The sequence below is a fragment of the Micropterus dolomieu genome, linkage group LG20 (assembly GCF_021292245.1).
Source record: "Micropterus dolomieu isolate WLL.071019.BEF.003 ecotype Adirondacks linkage group LG20, ASM2129224v1, whole genome shotgun sequence".
NCBI classification, from domain to species: Eukaryota; Metazoa; Chordata; class Actinopteri; order Centrarchiformes; family Centrarchidae; genus Micropterus; species Micropterus dolomieu.
In genome coordinates, this window is record NC_060169.1 from 22,124,515 (window position 1) to 22,129,828 (window position 5,314).

General features: G+C 48.6%; 1 pseudogene; it reads right to left on the reverse strand.

Annotated features, from left to right (window-relative positions):
- Positions 1-558: 558 nt before the first annotated feature.
- On the reverse strand, positions 559-4,615 carry LOC123959316 (annotated as a pseudogene).
- Between the last annotated feature and the right edge of the window lie 699 nt (positions 4,616-5,314).

A 5,314-nucleotide genomic window follows, 5' to 3' on the forward strand; every position in this document is an offset into this window, starting at 1 on the left:
TGACCTGGTGCAGCCAGAACAGTGTGGAGCTCAACGCTCTGAAGACAGTGGAGATGGTCGCAGACTTCAGAAAGAGCCCAGCCAGAGCATCATCCTGTGTGACTCCCCAGTTGCCACTGTGGACTCCTTCCGCTTCCTGGGCACCATCATCTCCCAGGAACTATCCAATCAAGCAGTGTCTGATTATTTAGAAAGGCTATAAGCCTATACTACGTCGTAGTAGGGTCGTAGGCAGAGGAGGTGGTGGTGAATTCTGAGCATCGTAGGAAGCTGAAGAAAGCAAGGAGGAACATAGCTTCAAGGGTAGAAACAGTCAAGGGAGATAGACACCCGGCCCGAAGAGTCAGGATGCAGCGGGTGAGGAGGTCTGACGTCAAAGGCAAACGTTTAAGGGTGTTATGAGGTTCTATTTTCCTCAAGCCTTTCATCAACATGTGGATATGGGGGTGAGAGATGGAAGGAGCTGGAGCTCCTGAGAGGAGTTTGATGAAGAAGTTGATCCCACTTAGGTATACTCGGATGGTGGATGTGCTGATCTTGAGTGGAGAAGCTGGGGATTCACTCAAAGATCGTGGCTGAAAACTGAGGGACCGATGTTGGATGGGAGTCGGAGTTCGGCGCCGAGCATTTGAATTTCTGGAAAGAGAAACGAGAGAGAGAGTCAGCAATGGAGTTTTGTGAGCCTGGGATGTGGGCAGCACGGATGATGAATTGGTGCTGGGCTGATACCAAGGTTAGTCTGCGGATGAACTTAATGATGTCGAGAGATTGGGAACGCCCCTTTGTTTATGATGACTGTGGATTGGTTTTCAGAGTGTATGAGGATGACTTTTTGGGACCACTCGTGCCCCCAAAGAATGGCCGCGACCACGATCAGGTACAGTTCGACGAGGGCTGAAGAGGGGGAAAGGGAAAATACCTCCGGTGGCCACTCTGAGGCAAAATGGAGCAGCGTTCGTGTAGTGGTCGATGTCCTCTGGGTGGGTGATGTGGGCGTCGTAAAAGAAAGTGATGCCGTTCCATGACAACAGGAATTCCCTCCACAATCTGAGCTCCATTTTGCAAGCGTCGTCAATGGTGACGAAGCCGTGAAGGGATGGAACTGCTGCGGATACCGAAAGCAGGTGGGAGAGGAAGGAACGACCCTGTGGAATGATGCGAATAGCGAAATTGAGGTGACCGAGAAGTGAGAGGAGCTGGCGTTTCGCGCATCTGGTGGCGAGGAGGTAGTTGGAGATTAACAGAGATATGTGTAGGAGTTTATCGGTAGGAAGGGAGGCTTGGAGGAATATGGAGTCCAGGGTGATGCCGAGGAACTCGAGAGACGTGCTGGGTTCCGCAGTTTTCTCCGGGGAAAGGGGGACTCCGAGCTGGAGGAAGGCAGATTTCAGTGTGGTAAGGCCGTGTGCTGGAGGATGAGAGGAGGGCAAGACTGTGAGGATGTCATCTAAGAGATGGATGACATACGGTAGTCTGTGGTTATTGAGCAAGATGCAACATAAAGCTTTGGAAAGTGAGTCGAAGATCTTGGGGCTGCTTTTGCACCCAAAAGTGAGATGGACGGAGAAGTATAAGGAGCCTTTCCAAGAGACGCCAAACAAATGCCAGAAATCAGGGTGTATGGGCAAGATCTTGAAGGCGCTGGTTATGTCGGCCTTGCCTAACCATGCACCGGGGCCGGCGAGGCGAATAAGGTTGATGGCCTGAGCGATGGTAGCGTAGTGGATGGAAAAATCCTGGCTGGGTATTAAGCTGTTGATGCTAGGTGTGGAGGCACCGTGGGGGGAAGATAGATCTATGATGAGTCTCTTTTTGCCAGAGTACTTGCGGGTCGCAATGCCGATGGGGCTAATCTGGTGGACAGGGAAGGGAGAATTGGTGAAGGGTCCGATCATGAACCCATCTGACACCTCCTTGGCTAGGAGCTCGTCTACGATGTCGGGTTCAGCTAAGGCGGACTGGAGGTTACGGCAAGAGAAGGAATGGTCGAGAAAAACCTTGATGCCTGGGTGGAAACCGCAAGTGAAACCGTTGATGAGGAACTTGACAAACTGGCGATCAGGGTGGTTCGCCAATGCGAGGTCGAGGGCGGGGATATTTATGGGTGTTTTCAGAAATTGCCTAAGTCATAAACTGGGCTTGGAGTGGCGATAACGCAGCTGGACGCTGGGTGTGATGGGGCACCACACAAGGTGCAAGCAAGAGAGGAGCGAGCAGCAAAAACCCTGCAGTAGAGTTCGGTGTCGATGGCTACCCAGTACGTGCCTAGGTTAAACTGGTGAAGGCGGCCGGCCGCTTGGGAAGCAAAATGGACGTGATAAGTGAAAAACCCGGTGCCGCCGAACCGCAATGCCAAGTCCACGATGATGGAAAGATAATCGTCCAGCTCTGCTCTGCAATGAGGGAAAACTGAACAAATTGTGTCACGATAGAGGGAAAAGGCAAATGCGAACTCGACAGCTGTAAGTTCTCTAGAGCGAGAAGGGATTGGTTGTACGAGCTGGGCTAAACCTTGCGGCAGGACCTGTGGATGGCAGGAATAGGAGAGCGAGGTCAATGTAAGCACCTGATGGTGTCGGAGAAGCCGGAAGTGGGTGGCTACGTGTAGCTGAGACTGAGGCCGTGTGGAGCTAAAAGAGCTGGGCCTTGTAGGCGGTTCGATGAAAGGGAATGTTCCTGGCCCTCAGCGCCTGCTGGAGGCGCGCCACAGTCCAGTCGGATATAGCAGCCAGGGTGTGGGGGCGCCGGAACCAAACACTGCGGGCTGACTGAGGGGCGGCCGGGAGCAGATTGTCTGTGGGCCGGCCGGTCGGGATCGGAGCACCTGGCGGAACGGCGTCTGGTGTTACCTGGATCGCGGCAGCGCTGGCTACGACCCCTGGGGGGGTCGGGCGAAGCACGGCCGGAGCCGCTAGATGGAGAGTAGAAAACCAAGCTGGGCTGAGGGACCTGGGTGAAGGACTGCGGTCGTGATGACAGGACGACCCGCCATCGAGGAGTGGGTGAGGCAACGGACGGGGTAGGTTCGGGAAATGCGGATCGGAAGAGGAATAGCTCGTCGTCCGAGGTGGTGAGGATGTTGATTGCTGTGGAGTCGAAGTGCTAACGTCTCGTGGGAACGTTTAGAGGACTGAGACAGTGCGAGAGTGTTTCAGCAATCTTATGTATGTAGTGGTGATTAGATTTGCAGGTGCGTGTGATGGGACACAGGTGGTTTAATCAGTGAGGGGGAAGAGGGAGGCGTGGTCCTGTTCCTGAACAACAGTTTACATAACTCCATTTAATAACACCCACAAGTTCCCCTGTAACAGCCTCAAGAAAATTGACCTGCAGTAAACACCAGTCAACAGCACATCTCAAGTCATAGGATACAGCTGCAAATATAGTTACAATATGATAAGCCACTGTTTATATTATTATTATCATCATTTCAGCTGATACAGCCATATTGTCACAATCCTGTCTGTCTGTTGTCTTGTGTCCAGCCTGTCTGCTCGGTCTAGTTCGGTGAGTTTTGTTTATTGGTCAGTTCAGTATCTGTTATTTAGTCTGTGTTTAGGGTTTCAGTCCTGTCTGTCTCTTATCCTGTGTCCAGTCTGCAAAGTGTTAATTGTGAGCTCTGCCTGATTTGTTGTCTGTTTGGTTATGATCATTCTGTGTTAATCTGTTCTTTTCACTTATCTTAGTTTGTTGTTGTGGAGTCTGTCGGTGTTGTTCTTGTTAACTTGTCTACTTTATCCACTCTGTGTTATTAGTCGGTCCCTGTTTTTTTTGTTGTTTTGTTGCTTTGTTGTTTGTAGTTTCATGGTCTGTCTGTTCAGTGTCTGTTTTCCTGTAGTGATCCCTGTTTAATAGTTGATCAGTGTTTGTGTGTTTACATGGTTTATTCTGTTATGGTCTGGGGTTGGATTCTGGGGCCTGTACCACGAAGCGAGTTCAACATACACAGGATGTCTTTCAGTTATTTGGCTTAACTAATCCTAACAATCGTGGTTGGGATAAGCGGTACCACGAAGCTGGTTATCAACTCGGTAACTCAACCCAGGTTTCCCAATCCAGCCGTGAGCGCATTCACATAAAAGAGGCGGTGTTGGCAGCAGATGACCAATTGCAGACATAAGCAAGTGTACTGGCAGCAGAGTGGAATATTTTAACGCGCAAACTGTAACACTACAGAAATGCGACATAGGCCAAGTCTAAGTAGCACGGCTGCAGCTGACACATGCAGGGAGACAGAAATTCGCCGACAGTGTGAATGCCTAAATGGACAGGCGTAGTCTATAATAATGCGTTGATTTGATGTGTTGTTATGAGCTGTATGAAAATATCAGCCTTATTCTTTCAGCTTGGCTGCGTCGGTGTTTCTACATTAAAAGACTTGGGCACTGAAGAAGATGTCGTTCCACCTCACTTTAAAAAACTTCTTGTCACTTCAAAAATGAGATTAATTTATTTAACACACTCAAAAGTGTTCCAAACATTGTTCAAAATTAACTTCATAAAGCAATGAAATGAAAAATCCATTCATGCCATAACATTTGCTCAAAAAGTGGTTGAAAGACTGAATCTCAACATTTAGGCTGCTGAAAACTCACTTCATTACCTGTGCCCACATCGCAAAAGGTAGGGAGGTAGGCTACATGACCAGTCTCTGTAGTAGGACTATAAGAAAGCTACTAACCTAAAATAAATAGCCTACATTCATATTAAAATGTATTTCAATTTCCCTACCAAACTGCTCATAATACTCAGCCTAACATAAGAAAAATGAAACCCATTTAGCCTAACGGCTGCGACAGGCTGTGTGAAATGGACTGGGAGCAAATATAAAATATTAAACACATTTCAAAGCAGTAAGTAGGCTTACTGTAAAAACCTGTAGGAAACAATAGTCTAAGGCTTTTAATCCGTCTCAGTAGGATGATATCGCTTTAGCCTACAAGAGTTTCTCCGTATAATCGCAGCAAACATAAAGCAGCCCGTGGTACTGAAGTTACCTGGATAAGCTCAAATCCTGCTTTGTGGTACAGGCCCCAGGTCTTGTGTTTAGTAACCTGTGTTCTGTTGATTCCCCCAGTAATCCCTATCCCCAGTAATCCCTCTTTAGTTTGTGTCCGGTCATTGTCGTTAGATCTGTGTTCTTGCCTGCTTCAGAGTTACCTGTTACCTGTCGTTTTGAACATTTCATCACTACCTGTAAGCTTTGTTATTTTTGTTGGATTAAAATCCCTGAAGTGAACCTCTGCTCTTGTTTTGCATTTGGGCTCTCTCCTGCTCCTGACACATATACTCTATACAGTATTTCAGTTCTGCA